General features: G+C 37.1%; 1 protein-coding gene, 1 long non-coding RNA gene and 1 pseudogene across 2 annotated transcripts in view; 1 reads left to right on the forward strand and 2 right to left on the reverse strand.

The window, feature by feature from the left end:
* Nucleotides 1-18,206, forward strand: part of ALMS1 (ALMS1 centrosome and basal body associated protein) — a 216,461-nt gene that overhangs the window by 77,583 nt on the left and 120,672 nt on the right. The window lies entirely within an intron of this gene.
* Nucleotides 1,034-1,156, reverse strand: LOC144281453 (U4 spliceosomal RNA; annotated as a pseudogene).
* On the reverse strand, nucleotides 4,331-7,670 carry LOC144280654 (uncharacterized). Its single transcript, XR_013349081.1, has 2 exons — nucleotides 7,374-7,670; nucleotides 4,331-4,437 (listed from the first exon to the last, which is right to left on the reverse strand). It is a non-coding gene; the product is annotated as an uncharacterized LOC144280654 (long non-coding RNA).

An 18,206-nucleotide genomic window follows, 5' to 3' on the forward strand; every position in this document is an offset into this window, starting at 1 on the left:
TTTGTAGGCTCCTAACAACATTGTAGGCATTTTTTTGTAGGCTCCTCTAACATTGCTTGTTGGCATAAAACTACTCAGATCATTTTGATTCCTCCAAACCTATGATAACAAAATCCACTTTGTGTGTACAGATTGATATGCTTACCAGGATTCTATCTTCTCATTTTCCCTTTTTTGTTCAGTAACTTCTGAATTCAGGAAAAGTTTGAAGTCAGTAATCTATATTATTGTGGTATATGAACCGATATCTCTTATATTTATAAAGAAAACCATAAAACAAACTTTTTTTTAAAAGATTTTATTTATTCATAGAGAGAGAGAGAGAGAGAGAGGCAGAGACAGGCAGAGGGAGAAGCAGGCTCCATGCAGGGAGCCCAATGTGGGACTCAATCCCGGGTTTCCAGGATCACACCCTGGGCTGTAGGCGGCGCCAAACCACTGCAACACTGGGGCTGCCCCCATAAAACAAACTTAAGAGTAAAAATAAAACAATCTAAACTAAGAAAGTAGTAAGAAAGAAATTATAAACTCAAATGTATCAATTAATATACTAGAAAACAGGAAAATAATAGAATTGAACATTAACACTTGGAGTTGAATCTTGGAAAAATTCCAAGTCAATAGGCAGTCTCTAGATTACAAGAAAATAATTCAGTGTTCTAAATGAAAACAAGTATGCTAAGCATACCATTGAGAAATTTTGAAATCATAAGAGTATATAACGTATACCCCTTTTTTATTAGGTGTAAAATTTTCATGAATTGGCTGATTTTCTAGGAAAATGTCAATAAATCTTAAATAGATTAGATATCAAGATAGAATATCCTTGTCTCTCACAGATTTATCTTCCGAGAAAAGTAGCTGACCTGTTACGTGATTTTATAGAGTATTTCCTAGGTATAATATTGGTAGTGTGGTTATATGACAGGTGAGTGTCCTTGTTCTTAGGAGATGGCAGTGGTGAACTATTTATAATTGAAGTGTCATATACCAATGTTTGTAGAGAGACATAAAACTGATAGGGAGAACGTTCAATTGTTGAATCATGGCAGAAGGAATTCCAGTGTTTATTTTAACATTGTACCAACTTTTTAATTAGCAATAATCGCGCCTCGGATAAACCTCATTGGCTACGATACTGCCACTGCGCAAAGCTGTACCAACTTTTTAAAAAGAGACTATTTTTTAGAGTTTTTTAAAATTCACAGCAAAATTGAGAGGAAGATACAGAGATTTCCCATAGACCTCCTCCCCCAAAACATGCACTTCCATTGCCATTATCAACATCCCCCACCAGAGTAGTACATCTGTTAAAATTGATGAACCTGCATTGACATATCATAATAACCCAAAGTCCATAGTTTACATTAGGGATCACCCCAGGAGTTATATATTTTATGGATTTGGACAAATAATGTAATCACATGTATCCATTGCTGTATCATATAGAATATTTTCACCACCCTAATGTTCCTCTGTACTCTGATCTGTTCAATTCTGCCACCTTCTCATTTCCACTTGAACCACTGATCTTTCTGCTGTCTCTACACATGTTGTGTAGTTGGACTAAAACAGTATTTAGCCTTTTCACATTGGCTTCTCTGGATTGTTAATATGTGTTTAAGTTTTATCCATGGATTTCCGTGACTTGATAGCTCATTTCTTTTTAACACTGAATAATATTCCATTGTCTTGATGTGCCACACAGTTTATTTCACCTACTAAGGAACATCTTGGTTGCTTCCAAGTTTTGGCAATTATGAATAAAGCTATTTCCTTACGCAATTTTTTTTGTGTGGAAATCAGACTTTTCAGTTTTTTTTGGTTATCAGGGAGAGCAAATGTTAGATAAGAGTATGTTTAATTTTGTAAGAAACCATCAAGCTGTTTATAACTTTGTGTGTGAGCTCTACTTCAATTAAAAAAAAAAATCACAGACACACACATTTGCATAGGGAGAAAAAAAAAGAAACCACCAAAATTGTCTCAGAAAGTGGCTGTACCATTTTTTTATTTCTCCCAACAGTGAATAAGAGTTCTCGTTGCTCCACATCTTTGTCAACATTTGGTATTGTCAGTATTCTGGATTTTGGCCATTGTCATAGGTGTGGAGTAGAGTCTTGTTTTATTAATCATTTTTTATTTATAGATTTTATTCATTTGAGAGAGAGAATGCATGAGCAGGGGGAGGGATAAAAGGAAAGGGAGAGGGACAAAGAGACTCTTGCTGAGTAGGACACACAACTGACTGAGCCACCCGGGTGCCCAGAAGTTTTGTTTTAATTTGCATTTCCCTGATGACATTTGATGTAAAACATCCTTTCATTTGCTTATTTTCCAACTGTGTGTTTTCTTTGGTGAATTGTCTTAATATCTTTGGCCCATTTTTAAATTGGGTTGATTTCTTATTTATTCTTTAGAATTCTTTGTATATTTTAGATAATAGTCCTTTATCAGATGTGTCTTTTGCAAATATTCTCTTCCAGTCTGTGGCTTGTCTTTTCATTCTTGACATTGTTTTTCATAGGACAAAAGTTTTAATTACAGTGAATTCAGTTTATTAATTATTCTTTCAAGGATTGTACCTTTGATGTTGTATCTAAAAAGTCATCACTGTATCCGTGGTCATCAAGGTTTTCTTCTTTGTTATGTTCTAGGTTTTGTGTTTTACCTTTAGGTCTATGCTCCAGTTTGAGTTAATTTTTGTGAGAAGTTTTTAATTGGTGTCTAGATTCATTTTTTTTGCATGTGGATACTCGGTTCCAACACCATTTGTAGAAAGGACTGTCTTTGCCTTTGTCCTCTTGTCAAAGATCAGTTGACTGTATTTATATGATCTGTTTCTGGGCTTTGTTCTGTTCTTTGATATATTTGTCTATTCTTTGACCAGTACGACACTGTCTTAATTACTGTAGCTTTATTTTCAGTCTTGATGTTGGATAGTGTCAGTCCTCTAACTTTGTCCTTCTTCTTTAGTATAGCGTTGGGTATTTTGAATCTCTTGTTTTTCCAGATAAACTTTAGAAATAGTATATCAATATCTATAAAATAACTTGCTGGGATTATGATGAATCTATAGGTCAAGTTAAGGGGAACAATGTCAGCTTGGTAGGTCTTGACAATATTGAGTCTTTTTATCCATAAACATGGAATATCTCTCCATTTATTTAATTCTTTGACTTCTTTCATCAGGATTTTACAGTTTTCTTCATAGAGAGCTTATAGATATTTTGCTAGGGTTATATGTAAGCATTTCAGTTTTTGGGCTGCTAATGTAAATGGTATTGTATTTTTTATTTCAATCTCCACTTGTTCATTGTTGGTATATAGGAAAACAATTGACTTTTGTATATTAACCTGTAACCTGCCATTTGCAATCATTGATTATTAGTTCCAGGACTTTGTTGATTCTTACAGATTTTCTACATGGATGATCATGTCATCAAGAAATAAAGACAGTTTTATTTCTTCCTTCCCAATCTGTATACCTTTTATTTCCTTTACGTGTTTTATGGCATTAACTAGGAATTCCATTTTGATGTTGAAAGTGTTGAGATGGGATATCATTAACTTGTTCTGGTCTTTGTGGGAAGCTTCTAGTTTCTTACCATGAAGTAGGAAGTTAGCTGAAGGTTTTCTGCCAATATTCTTTATTACGTTGAGGAAGTTTCCTTCTATTCCTAGTTTACTGATGAATAGGTGTTGGATTTTGTCATATTCTTTTTCTGCATCTATTGATATAATGGTCATTTTTCTTTTTTTTAGCTTGTTGATGTGATCATGTTTTTTTATTTTTATTTATTTTTTATTTTTTATTTTTTTAAATTTTATTTATTTATTTGAGACACACAGAGAGAGATAGAGAGAGGCAGAGACACAGGGAGAGGGAGAAGCAGGCTCCATGCAGGGAGCCCGACGTGGGACTCGATCCCGGGTCTCCAGGATCACACCCTGGGCTGCATGTGGCGCTAAACCACTGCGCTACCGGGGCTGCCCGATCATGTTTTTTTAAAGAAAGATTTTATTTATTTAATCATTAGAGACACAGAGAGAGAGAGACAGAGACATAGGCGGAGGGAGGAGCAGACTCCTGGCAGGGAGCCTGTTGTGGGACTTGATGCTGGGTCTCCAGGAACAAGCCCTGAGCCAAAGGCAGATGCTTAATCACTGAGCCACCCAGGCATCCTTGCTGTGATCATATTAATTGATTTTTGAATGACAAATCCACTTGGTCATGATATATAATTGTTTTTATACTTTGTTGTATTTGATATGATAATATTTTATTGAGGATTTTTGCATCTATATTCATGAGAGATGCTGGTCTGGGTTTTGTTTTGTTTTTTTTTTTTTTCTTGTAATATCTTTGTCTGGTTGTGGTATTAGGGTAATGCTGGCCTCAGAATGAATTAGGAAGTGTTTCTTCTGCTTCTGTCTCTGAAAGAGATTATAAGGAGTTAGTGTAATTTTTTCTTGAAATGTTTGGTAGAATTCACCACTGAACCCAGCTGGGCCTAGGATTTTCTCTTTTGAAAGATTACTATCCAGTTTCTTTAATAAATAGATGTCTATTCAGAATGTCTTTTTCTTTTTGTGTGTTTTGGCACATTGTATCTTTCAAGAAATTGGTCCATTCCATCTAGGTTATCAGATTTGTGGGAATATAGTTGTTCATAGTATTTCTTTATTATCCGTTTAATGTCCATAGGATTTGTAGTGATGTCACCTGTTTCCTTTTTGATACTAGTAATTCGTATCTTCTCTTTTTTTCTTTCTAGGAAGAGGCTTGATGATTTTTATTGGTCTTTTTTTGTTCATTTTTCAGTTGATTTTTCTGTTTACAATTTAATTGATTTCTGTGTTAAATCTTACTCTTTTTCAGTTTGTTTTGGACTTAACTTGCTATTCTTTTTCTAGTTACCTAATATAGAAACTTGGGTTACTGATTTTAGATATTTCTTCTTTTCTAATATATACATTTAATGCTAAAAATTTTATTTTATGCCATGTTTTCCCTGCATTCCACAAGTTTTTGCAAGTTGTGTTTTCATGGGATGCCTGGGTGGCTCAGTGGTTGAATGGCTGCCTTCAGCTCAGGACGTGATCCCGGGTCCTGGTATTGAGTCCTGCATTGGGCTGCCTGCAAGGAACCTTTTTCTCCCTCTGCCTATGTCTCTGCCTCTCTCTCTATGTCTCTTATGAATAAGTAAATAAAATCTTAAAAAAAAATTATGTTTTCATTTTAGGTTAATATGTCTTAAAACTTTTCTTGAGATTTATTCTTTGATTCATGCTTTATTTAGAAGTATGTTGTTTAATCTCCACATATTTAGGGATTTCCCTGTTACCGTTCTTGCTTTGATTTCTGATTTAATTCCATTGTGGTCTAAGAGCAGACATTATGTGATTTTTATTCTTTTAAATTTGTTAAGGTATGTTTGATGATTAAGAAATGTGACCTGTCTTGGTGAGTGTTCCATGTGAGCCTAAGAATTGAGTATTTTGTTGTTTTTGGTTGAAGTAGCCTATAGACATCTATTATATCCAGTTGATTTATGGTGTTGTTAAACTGTGTCCTTACTAATTTACTGCCTGATGTATCTGTTTATTTCTGATAGAGGATATTGACATCTCCACCTATAATAATGGATCAATCTATTTCTCCTTTTAGTTATGTCAGTTTTTGCCTCATGTAGTTTAATACTGTTATTAGGCATATATTCATTATGAATTGTTATGTCTTATCATGTCCTTCTTTATCCCTGATAACTTTCTTTGCTTTGAAGTCTGTTCTGTTTGAAATTAATACAGTATTCCTACTTTGATTAATTTTATAATGGTATATTTTTCTCCATCCATTTACATTTAATATGTGTCTTTACATTTAAAGTGGCTTTCTTGGGGTGCCTGGGTGGCTAAGTCAGCTAGGTGTCTGACTCTTAATATCAGTTCAGATCATGATATCAGAGTTGTGAGATTGAGCCTCATGTGGGTGTGGAGCCTGTTTAAGATCCTCTCTCCCTGTCTCCCTTCTGACCCTCTCCCCATCTTTCCTTTCCTTTCTCAAAAATTTAAATAAAGTGTCTTACTTGTAGACAATATCTAGCTAGATCTTGCTTTTTGATTCACTCTCACAGTCTTGACAGTCTTTGTCTTTTAATTAGTGTATTTAGATCATTGATTTTCAAAGTGATTATTGATATATTTGGGAGTAATATCTACTATATTCACTACTGTTTTTTATTTGTTGCTCTTGTTCTTTATTCCAGTTTTTGTCACCGAGTCTTTTTCTGCCTTTTGTGGATTATTTACTGTTTTCTTTTTTGAGTTTTTTTTATTTACACATTTGTTAGAGACAGAGCACAAACAGGGGGAGAAGTAGAGGGAGAGGGAGAAGCAGACTCCCTGCTGAGCAGGCTGCCCAGCGTGGGGCTAGATCCCAGGACCTGGAGATTATGACCCAAGCTGAAGGCAGATGCTCAACCATCTGAGCCTCCCAGGTGCCCTTGCCTTTTGTGTTTTAATTAAGTATTTTATATCATTATATTTGCTCTCATTTCTTAGCATATCAGTTAGACTTTAAAAAAATTTTTTTTAAACTATTTTTTAATGGTTGCCCTAGAATTTGTAGAACATTTAGAACTAATCCAAATTTATTTTCAAATAACACTATACCACTTCAGGTAACGTGAGTACCTTCTAATATCTTTGAACAGTACAGCAGTGAGGGGAACCAGCTCCCCACACAGTTGAAATTCTGCATATAACTTTTGATTCCCTCAAGGTTACTAATAGCCTACTAGTGGTCAGAAGCCTTAATGATAATATAGTCAGTTAACACATTTTGTACATTATGTGTATTATATACTATATTTTTATTTAAAAAACTCCTCTGGAGAAAAGAAATGTTACCACCATAAGGAAGGGAAAATACATTTACAGTACTGTATTTATCCAAAAAATCACGTATAAGTGGATCCATGCTGTTCAAACCTCTGTTGTTCAAGGGTCAACTGTAATCCTGATTTCTTCCTTCCATCTCTTGTATCATTGCTGTCATTCATACACATAAACCCACGCATACACAAGCAATAGTTTGAACAATCTGTTAGATTAAGAATAAGAAAAAAGTGTTTTGTGTGTTTTTTTCTTTTTTTTTTTTTTATTTTTTTATTTATTTATGATAGTCACAGAGAGAGAGAGAGAGAGAGGCAGAGACACAGGCAGAGGGAGAAGCAGGCTCCATGCACCGGGAGCCTGATGTGGGATTCGATCCCGGGTCTCCAGGATCGCGCCCTGGGCCAAAGGCAGGCGCCAAACCGCTGCGCCACCCAGCTGTTTTTTTCTTTTAACTGTCACTTATTCCTTCTTACCTTTGTGTAGATCTGAGTTTCTGACCACATTTTTCTTTTCTGTAAAATACTTCTGTTAACATCTGACGCATGGCAGGTCTTACTGGCAACAAATTCCCTTGATTTTTGTTTGGGAAAGCCTTCATTTCTCCTTCTGTTACAAAGATAATTTCGTAGGGTATAGAATTCCAAGTTTGTCCTTTTTTTCCCCTCAATACCTTAAAAATTTCATTCTGTTCTCTTTTTATTTGCATAGTTTCTGAGGAGAAGGGTGTAATTCATTGTTCCTCTGTAGATAAGGCAGTTTTACCCTGTAGCTTTTTCCCACTCTGGAAAGTGAAAACCCCAGGGTCATTTTGATTGAAGATGCAGTTTCAGTACATCACACAAAGCAAGTTAGGTCACAATATTTATTACTTATAGATCCCAGAAGCAGTGGTGGTGAGTGGGTGGGTCTGGGTTGGGGCAAGGGGCAAGGCAGTCCTCTGTCCAAGGTCATGAGCAAGCAGGAGATAGAGAACAGGGTAGCAAACACCTATTAAGGTGGTTGAGGCAGAGATCACTAACTTTTCATAGGCTTAACTCTAAGTAGTTGTTTTAAAAGATGCTTGAAGGTAATAACAAAGTGCAGACTTATGGTGGAGAATCCTAAACTCAGGTCCTTATCTAACTGTCCAGACTCTGGGTGTGAGCAGGGTTATCATACTGTAAAATGCCTAGGCAGCAACTCAAGATAGCTTTTTCCTCATCACAATTGAACCTGTGATGCCTAAGCATTAATCTTTAGGGAAAACCATGGGCACTGTCTAGATGGCAGAGATGTTAAAAGCCACTGGCAGGGTTTTGGTCACCTAACTCATGAAACATTTGAGCAAAGCAAAAATGCCAGTTGATAGTATAATTAGACAAATGGTAGTTTAAAATCCTGTCTGTAACCATCCCTCCATTTGTCGGGGTCCAGCCAAGAAAATAAATCAAAGCCATGGATAAGGTTAAGGTAAGTATTTGATTAAAAACTTGGGTAAAATTATGAAATACTTGTACCTATTAAGCCATCTTTTGTAAATTTGTCTAAATTTGTTCAGAATTATTTGTATATACAGCAGGTGATGTACTTTACAGTGTATATATACCTCCTTCCTCGCCCAGTAAGGAATCTAAAGCTAAATGCTTATCCCAAACATATTGCACTAAAGCATCATGTTGTATTAAGTCTAGGCTTTGGAGTAGCAGCCCTGTATACTTGCCAATGTGGCTGACAGGTTAGTGTTTGCCTTAATAATTTGTTGTTGTGTGCTTATGTGGTATGTTCCCATGAGGGATAGTAGCAGACCAATTTTTGACATAATGAAGATGAATTTTGAATGCTTTTGATGTGAGAGAACAAAGAGATGAATTGGGAATCCTGTTATTAGGTTGTGAGGGTTGTCCTAGGGGGACTAAAGTACCATGATAGGAACAGACAGAACTCCCCGGGGACCAACAAGGAGGCAAATGTGTTTGAGGGAAGAAGTGCACATATGGAGAGCCATGGATGTGTGATGGTCCCAGGGCACTAAACTCAGAGTGAACACTGTTTTATTGTGGAAGCCAGGGTAAATTGGGAGTTACTACTGGGTGACTAGGCTGCAACGCCCAAGACTCGGGGGTTTGTGCTCTTGGTGTGACGCATATGTTATATTCATTCTTGTGGTGTTGGTGCCTATGCAGACATAGGGAATTACAAAGAGCGCGTGGAATCTCCTGCCAGGTGCCTTGTACTGTATTGCAAAGTGTCCTGCGTGGGACCAGTTGAGCACCATAGAAAGGGGTCAGGCAAACTGCAGAGATGTGTGGCGTGCCTTTTGTTGGTCTAATGAGAGCAAAGGTCAATAAATTAGCCATCTAGGCTACTAGGGAAAAAGCCTTTGTTGAGTTCAGTAACGTGCCTAGCAATTATAGTGGCTCAAAAAATGAGCCCTGGTTTCTGCCCATGGGATAGAAATAGTCATTTTTGGAGGGATTGAGTGGGAGGATTGTGGAAACCTGAGTGGTGGCAGTGGGAAAGGGTTTCCTTAGGGTGGTACAGGGAGATGACTCTACAGCTGTGGTTCTGTGAGAGTGTTTCAGGGGAGGTGCTCTGGTGGTAGCATCCACAGCCAGAGAGGGGTTCTTCCAGCCAAAATTAAATTTACTAGGCCCTAGTAAGCAGCATAGTGTGGACCAATTTAATGAGTGTGGTAAGGAAAGCAACTAAGTAAAGTGTTTAAAGGAACCTCCATAAGTGTATGAGACTTGACAGATACCTTGGCCTTTCAAAGCTCAAAAGTGCAATGGAAACCAGCATGGCAGTCATAGAATTGCCTCACACTCAGGCAGCAAGTATTGTAGTAAGCAAAGGGGGGCCTTGAGGTGAACACATATTTTCAGTTGTCATCTCTACAATTGTGGAAGGTTGTAGAGGTAGCATTTGGGATGAAGTTTTGTCCCTTGCCATCATATGCTGGGGTTGTCATCTCCAGTGTTATTGCAATAGAGAGAGCCATCCCAGAGGAGGGTAGTTCTTCCAGGTAACCACCCAGGAGAAGTACAGAGGGGCCCCAGAGTCTAACAGGGTCAAATTGATTTGAGATACCTTGATTAAGATTTGCTTGCATCATTGTAAGCATCTATTGGTATCACAATTCTTAGTAAACTTGGGAGGTTCTTGGGGAAATGTACCTCACAAATGACTGGGTAGGGCTCTCCTCAGAGGCATAGGAGGTCTCTGTTCATAAACAGTAAAGGTTGGAGGCACATGTGTAGCCTTGGTATAAAGAAAATTTAGTTATATATATGCTTCTAACAGTTTAATATTTGGCCCTGTATTACTAGAGATGGGTCTGAAATGCATAAGCCTATCATCCCAGTTAGGGTTGAAATTAGAGCAGTGTTACAGCTGGTGGCCTTTAAGCATTTGTGCCATTGGTTCCATTTAAGATAGTAGACTTGAATCTCCTAGCTAGTTTCCACACCTTAGTGGCATTTCAGATGCAGCCACTCTAGGGCCAACTTTAGCTCACCTTCTTATCATCCTGGGTACAGTTGCGAGCAAGTGCTGTTCACTTCTAGCAACTTTCTAGTGTTGTGTCTCTGGGGTCAAGGAGAAGCCTTGTGACCCACATGGCACAAAAGGCAGAGAGTAAGGCCAATAGTATGAAACCTCTACATTTTATATTTTTGTCCTTCTGATTGCCTCATGAGAAGATTTATTATGGGGCCATTGTGTAATAGCAGCTCATTGGTGGCCTTCTCCAAAGTGGAGTAGGGGCAAGTGTTATGATCATATCACCACGATGTCATCCAGTATTGCTGTTGTCAACCACCCAGAATGCCTCTTCCCTACTTTTGAGTGGGTCCAGGCACAATTACTTCCACTTCCTGTGGGGGAGGTATGGTTAGGAGAAATGATCTATCCACTGAAATCACTATACATTGGAATTTCAATAGGAATTTACATTATCAAATGGGTAAGTGTGGCCTAGCAGCAGAATAGAACACATAGTCTGTGTTCTTCTAATGGGCCAGGACTAGACAGTGACCAGGGGAGATAACCTCTGTCCTCAGGTCACAAGGCAATACTGGAAGATAAGATGATTGACATTTTAAATCTGTAATGTTGGGAAAATGTAAATAGTATTGTTCTGTAAGTAAAAGCATCAGATTACCTCATGATAACAACCATAAGCAGCATGGCCAGATAAGCCTAGTTGGTATGAGAAGAGTGGTGTCCATATGTCCTAGAGTTTAAAATGTTTTAAAGTGCCCCTAGTAGCAAAGAAGTCCATTTGTTGCCTTGTAACTTCAGGAGCAAGAACTTTAAATAGACCTTTGTGGTGTTGAATAATGTAGAGGTCTGTAACTGGTCAAGTGTATCTGCCTTGGAGTTAGACTCTAGTATGGTAGAGTTTGTGCTGAAACCTGGGTAACCTTATTTGTGACTGGTGCCAGGGCATTGCCTCTCCAAATTTGGGGCATCCCAAATGGGATATTCTTAAATGTGAAAATCACCCTGTTGCCGTTGGTCTGACCAGACTGATGGCCTGGTAGCAACTGCCCATTAGTCAGTGAAAATATGAACAAGAGGCCTGTCTGGGCAGCTGCACTCTGTACAGCCATTTGTACTCCCACAAGCTCAGCAAACTAGCCAACCTTCACTTGACATCTTTGATAAGCATGGCACTGTCAGGGTGATAAATTACCACTCTCCCAATAGGCTCCACTGCATGAGTGATGGCACTGCCACCCATGAAGAATACAGAATCCCTTTCTCATTCTGTCAGCTCTTCCCAGGTCACCAGAGGTTTAGGCAGTATGAGCACTGTCAACAGTTCCTCGAGGTCCATTGACAATGGGTTGAGGATCCAGGAAGCCACATCCTCCAGTAATGTGGAAAGATCTGCCGTGTCAGGTTAGCCCATTCTAGAAGCTACCATGTCCATTTTATCAAAGGGCATTGTGGTCATGCTGAGCCATTATTGGGTGCCATCCCTTATGCATGGTGTAATAGAAATGTGGGTACACAGGAGAACAGAGATTGTTCCTGTTGAGTTGCCTCTGTAACAAAACCCAATAAGCAGCCAGAATTTATGTTCTAAGGGTTGTAACAGACAGCTATGAAGGGCAGCCATCTGGTCTAGAAGCCAAGAGGCAATTAGGAAAAGTATTTAGTCTATAGACTCCAGGATGCATAGTACACGGTGGCCAGTGCTTCAACCTGGAGGGAAGAGGCAGAGGAAACCATGGGTAGGGCTTGATGAGTTGACTTTTGTGTAAGGCTTCTCTCTGTTAAAATGTAGAGAATTTGTGTGTAACTGCATAAATGGTGCTAAGTATGGAATAAGTGTAGTATGTGTACCCCTAAAATGTGAAGAGAGCTAAGAAATGTTAGGCTTGCCATAGTATGGTAGGGGGCTGAATAGTCAACAATTGATGTTTAATCAAGCAAGTGGAATTCTTGGCCTTCAGAGGACCAATTAATGTCAAGAAATTTAACAGTTGTAGCTGGACCTTGAATTTTATGTGGTGCAATAGCCCAACCACTGTTGTAGGTAGGTTACCAGCTGTGTTAGGGCCTTGTGCACCATATCCTCTGAGGAATCTAGGATTGGATTGTCATCAATATAGTGCCAGACAATGTAAGGGGACTCTGAAAGGGCATTCGTGTCTTGCTGGCAAAGATTATATATAATGGCTGGGCTGTTAAGATAACTCATAGGCAATGGGTAAAGGTGTAAGTTCCCTGTGGCTGGGATTTCTCAGTGATTGATACTAAATAAGACATATTAGCTAGATGCTTCTATTATGAGTTAGGGCTGGCCCTCTAAGCTCAATACTCTAATCACTGACACAGGCTCCTAGAACCTGATAGCCTATACCTCCAGTCCCTGTTTGGGGAAAAGAGGCAGAACCCTTCCTTCCTGGTTAGCTCACCTTGGCTCAATGCTAGAAATTTGCATATGATCATAGTGAATCACATCCAGACCTGACACCCAGTGGAGTCTATTTAGAGACTAATGGGAAACTTACCACCTCAGACTAGGGCCTTCTGGTCAGTCTCAGCACGAAAGTCTGACTTTTTATAGCACTGACAGTTTTTTTTTTTTTTAAAGATTTTATTTATTCATGAGAGACAACAGAGAGAGAGAGGCACAGACACAGGCAGAGGGATAAGTAGGCTCCGTTCCATGCAGGGAGCCTGACGTGGGACTCGATCCTGGGTCTCCAGGACCACACCCTAAGCTGAAGGCGGCGCTAAACCGCTGAGCCCCTGGGCTGCCCAGGGTCTAGTTATTTATGTATGTCTGTTATGACCATTTGGTCTGTAATATTGTTCAGGTCCACTGTTTACTGAATTTTCTGTCTGGATATACTATCCATTAATGAAAGTAGAGTATTAAAATTTGTTACTATTTTTATTGCTGTGTGTTTCTCCCTTCGGTTCTTATATTTTGCTTTATATATTTGGGTGCTCTGATGTTGGATATATATATACATAATTTTTATTTCTTCTGGATGTATTGACTCATTAGCTAGCATTATTTAATGACCTTCTTTGTCTCTTATGACCATTTTTTTTTTATTTTAAAGATTTTATTTATTTATTCATGACAGAGAGAGAGAGACAGGCAGAGGGAGAAGCAGGCTCTGTGCAGAGAGCCTGATGTGGGACTCAATCCCAAGTCTCCAGGATCACAGCCTGGGCTGAATGAAGGTGGCGCTAAACCACTGGGCCACTGGGGCTGCCCTCTCTTATGACAATTTTTACAATTTTTTACTTAAACTCTATTTTGTCTGATATCAGTTTTGCCACTTTTGTGCTCTTTTGGTTACCATTTGCATAGAGTATCTTTCTGTATCCTTTCACTTTCAGCCTAGATGTGTTCTTAAAATTAAAGTAAATCTAAAAAAAAAAAAAAAATTTACAGTAAATCTGTTGTAGACAGCATGTACTTGGATCTACTTTTTTATCCATTCAGCCATCCGGTGTCTTTTGATTGGGGAGTTTAATCTAGTTACATTTTAAGTAATTATTAATAGAGAAGGACTTAGTCTTGTCATTTTGTTAATTGTTTTCTGTCTTATAGTTCTTTTGTCCCTTTTTTCTTCTCTGGTTGTCATCCTTTGTGATTTGTAAATTTTTTACAGGGATGGGCTTCAGTTGCTTTATTTCTTTTTTTTTTTTCCCGTTATCTTCTATAGGTTATTTCTTTGTAGCTACCATGACATTTACACATAACATCTGTAGTTACAGCATAGACAACAAAAACAGAAAGAAATGACTGTGACTATATCAAATTAAAAGCTTCTGCACAGCAAAATACCCCAATAGGGTGAAAAGGCAAACTATGGAATGGGCGAAAATATTTACAAACCTCATATCTGATGAGGGGGTTAATAACCAAAATACCTAAGGAACTCCTACTCTATAATAGCAAAACTAAACAACCTGATTTTTAAAAAATGGACAAAGGCCTTGAATAGACAATTCACCAAAGAAGATAGACAGCTGTCCACAAGTACATGAAAACTTGTTCAACATCACTAATCATCAGGGAAATGCAGATGAGAACCACAACGAAATATTACCTTATACATCAAGTTGGCTATTATAAAAAAAATCTGAAGATAACAATCTTTATTTTTTTGGAGGATGTGAAGAAATTGGAATACTTGTACTTTGTTGGAGAGGATGTAAAATGGTGCAGCCACTATAGAAAACAGAATGGAGGTTCCTCAGAAATTTAAAAGTAGAATTATTATATGATTGAGCAAACCTGTGTCTGTGTATATATCCAAAAGAGTTGAAATCAGGATCTTGAAGAGGTGTCTACACTCTTATATTCATTGTAGCATTAGTCACAATAGTTAAGGAAACAACCTCTATGTTTATTGATGGATGAATGGATAAAGGAAATATGGTATATACATACAATGGGATATTTTTCAGTCTTAAGAAAGAAATCTTGCCATGTGCAACAATATGGTTGAATGTGGAGGACATCATGTTAAGTGAAATAAACTAGTCACAGAAGGACTTACATAAGATTTCTAAAATAGTTGAACCAATAGAAAGAGTGGAATGGTAATTGCCAGGGCTGTGGGGTGGAGGAATGGAGAATTGCTGTTCAACTGGTATATCATTTCAGTTATGCAAAATGAGCAAGTTCTAGAGATCTAGTTCACAACATGGTACCTATAGTTAACAGTACTCTATTGTACACTTAAAAGGGGGATGTACTTTTGTCAGGAGGGCAGATCTCATATTAACTTCTTACCACAATAAAAATGTATATATTTTTTGAAAATCTTGTGTGAGAAATATAGATGCAAAATGTTTAAAATAAATATTAATATAGTATTATCATTTTTTAAAATAACATATTATGAGCAAATAAGACTTGATTTAGCAAAGCAGTTTTAGGTAACTTATAAATATATTTTTTACATTAGTAGGAAAACCACAGCTATTTTAGTAAGGCTCCAAATGGGTACTTGGGAATAAAAATTAAAAACGAAAATCTGTTCCCAATTTAAAATACTTACTTAAATTAGAATAAAGAAGAACAATGCCTCAATATGACAACAAATATGTATTTGAAATTAGCACTCAGTATAATCAATGGTCAAATACATTTTTATGCATATAAAACATTTGTGAGTGATGTTAGCAAAAATGGCGGACTGAGGAACTTTAGGGCTCCATTCCCACGTAAAAAAGTCTAATAGGCTACCAAAATCTGGCAGAATCACTTTTGCAAAACTCTGGAATGTAGTCAAAACTTCAGAAGTAAACCAGGAATGATTACTGAAGTAAAAGAGGTATTTCACTTCACCAGGAGAGTGCTGTGACATTTTCAACTGCCCGCCTACTGGCAGTTTATGGTAGATGGTAACTTTGAAGGTGACAGACCACACTCCTGGTGTAGGTTAGTATTTATAAAGGACAAGTACAAACCTTTTTCTTAACAAATTACTGCAGTGTTTTAACCTATCTAGCAGCTCCCAGAAGGACCTAAGAGCTTTCCCAGGGCTGAGGCAGCTTCCCAGCCAGTGTTTATTGAAGACATTTAGTGGCCCAAGTATCAGCTATAGTAGCCTAGGCCTAGGGATAATCAGGATAAATAGAACACTGAAAAGCTTGGGAAGAAAGCAGTTGAGAAAGGGGACAACTTAGGGGTAAAAGGACTTTCAAAGGCTCTTTCTTATGTTGGGAAGTTGAGAAGACGATGTGTATGCTCAGGGCTGGACTCATGCTCAGAAAGGCCTGAGAAGACTCTGAACTTGCGCTTTTGGCTAACCTTTCAGGCTTTCTGTTGCACAAGTGAGAAGTGCAGTGTGAAGCAGTATTGTAAATAACCTGGCTAAGTATTGAAGAAGTACCCTAACTTGGAAAAAATCAGAAAAAACTAGTAGAGGTTTTTTTCTCCTCCCTCCTTTCCTTCCTTTTTTACCTTTCTCCTTTTCCCTTTCCTTACCGACTGCAAGTGTTAAGGAAACTCAAAACAGTAGCTGATTATTAAGCTAAGAACACATAGACTTCAGTGCCGCACACAGAAAAGAATACAAACCTTTTACAAGAATATCCCAAGACACAACAACAATCTACAACAAGCAACAATAGTCATGTCTATTTTTAACCATATATGAAGTACTTAAAGTTGCATTCTCAGGGATAAAAGTAATTAATAAAAACTGTGCTAGAGGAAGCCCAGGAATTATACTTAATTAGAAAAAGATTTTAAATCAACCATCTTGAATATGCTCAAGAAGCTAAAGAAAGCCAGGAATGAAGAACTAAAGAAAACCCAAAAAGATGTTTCATCAAATAGAGACATCAAAAAGGGGGATAGAAAGCCACTTGAAGGTTTCAGTAGCAGATTTGAGTAGGCAGACCAAAGAATCCATAAACTTGAAGATCAGTCGAGATTATAAAGTCTGAGGCCAAAAAAGAGAAAAGAAATGAAGAATAATTAATAAAGCTGTGAGATATCATCAAGGATACCAACATATGTAATAATGAAAATACCAGGAGGAGAGAGAAAAGAGAAAGGGGCAGAGGTAATACTTGATGAAGAAGCTGTTGAAAACTCCCCAGATTTGATGGAAATCCTATATCTATACATCTAAAAAGTTTAGTGAACTCCAAGCAGGATCAAATGAAATACTTCCTTCACAAAGATTCATTATAGTCAAATTGTCGAAAAACAAAGACAAGACCTTTTAAGCAGCAGTAGAGAAGTATATCATCACTTATAAGGGATCTTCAATAAGATTAATGATTAACTTCTCTTTAGAAACTATGGAGGCCTATAGGGAGTGAGTGATATATTAAAAAAAAACAAAAACAAAACAACTGCCAACCAAGAATTCTGCATCTGGCTAAACTATCTTTCAAAATGGGCAAGGCTTTAAGACTAGATAAACATTCACTTAGGGAATTTGTCATGTAAGAAATGTTCCAGGAAGTCATTCAGGTGAGATGAAAGGATACTGGATAGCAACTAAAAGCCATATGAAGAAAGAAGGATAGTGATACCACTACAAACCTACTTGGGTAGCTATATTTTAAGAAAATGGAAAATAAGTCTTGGCAAGGATATAGAGAAATTGGAACCCTTGTACATTGCTGATGGGAACAAAAAAATAGTGCAGCCCCCGTGAAAAACAGCTTTGTGGTTCCTCAAATAATTAAACAGGATAGCTAATAATAATAATAATAATTCAGTAATTCCACTACTGGGTATGTACCCAAAATAATTGGAAACATGTTCATGCAAAAATATTCTTATAAAAAATATTTTAAAATTCTGTTTTACACATACATGCACAGTATTGTTGCATAGGCTTGCTATTGTATATTTAGGTTGTTTTGAATGTAAATGCAGTTATCTCAGTAGGTGTGATAAGGTTTATTTTATTTTATTTTATTTTTTTATAAGATTGATTTTAAATGTGTAACAAGATCGCCAAGTTTTCCAGAAAATATTTAAAAATAACATTTAGCATATGTGTTGGTTTGAATACAGTAGAAATTTTTAAGTATTTTTAAAAATTTTTTGTTTTTGTGGTCTTAAAACATAAAACTATGAACAACTTATAAAATTACTCCTCTTAAATAATTCTGTTGTAATTTATGGATTATTCTAAAATTTTATACTCAACCTTATAGTAACCCTTATGTATTTTTTAAAACATTTCTTTCTGTAAGTTTGATTTTCAAAGAAGTTTTGCATGAAGTAATAATCCATGTTTCATTTCTTTGTATGGAGTAGATTTTTGCTTTTAGTGCTAGGTGACTTTGTGTCTGCATGCATGCATATCTGTGTATCTATT

Source organism: Canis aureus, chromosome 12 (assembly GCF_053574225.1).
Source record: "Canis aureus isolate CA01 chromosome 12, VMU_Caureus_v.1.0, whole genome shotgun sequence".
NCBI lineage: Eukaryota > Metazoa > Chordata > Mammalia > Carnivora > Canidae > Canis > Canis aureus.